This window comes from Penaeus monodon, chromosome 21 (genome assembly GCF_015228065.2).
Source record: "Penaeus monodon isolate SGIC_2016 chromosome 21, NSTDA_Pmon_1, whole genome shotgun sequence".
In the NCBI taxonomy this organism is placed as follows: Eukaryota; Metazoa; Arthropoda; class Malacostraca; order Decapoda; family Penaeidae; genus Penaeus; species Penaeus monodon.
Genome location: NC_051406.1, coordinates 12,761,791 through 12,762,294, shown reverse-complemented (window position 1 = coordinate 12,762,294; position 504 = coordinate 12,761,791). Strand labels below are relative to the sequence as shown.

Here is a 504-nt window from a genome sequence, read left to right as displayed (position 1 = left end):
ATCTATCAGCAATAACAACAGTATCTCCAATATATATATGATCATTCTTATTATACGAGATACTGAATAAGGGCCTTGTGAGCGCACGAGGACTATATTGCAAGTAGGCATGTTACCCCAACAAAGGCAACGGAAACGGTTATTGAAGAATTCGTTTCGGAAAATAACGAGTCTTTTCTTTTCTTGCTGTCTTCATAAAACGCTGATAGGGATCATAATAGGAAGAGAGGAGAGAAAGGTAGATTAAAAAAAAAAGGAAAGACACGAAGATAAGAAAAATTGTGAAGTAATGCAGGAAAAAAAACACGGAGGGCAAAGTGAATAAAAAACGAAATAGAGCGAAATTAGAGAGTATCTTAAAGAAAAAAAATCAAGAAAAAATGCAAGAATAATGTAAAATGAGGAAGCGAAATTGTAAAGGAAAATAATGACATGGCACAAAGGGCAGGTTAGTTATTTATTTCATATCTATTTTACTAGTATGGTTTCCCAGTTTCTCCTTCG

General features: G+C 33.9%; 1 protein-coding gene across 1 annotated transcript in view; it reads right to left on the bottom strand.

Moving 5' to 3' along the window:
* Positions 1–504, bottom strand: part of LOC119586241 — a gene marked incomplete in the record, with an annotated part of 43,840 nt that overhangs the window by 14,761 nt on the left and 28,575 nt on the right.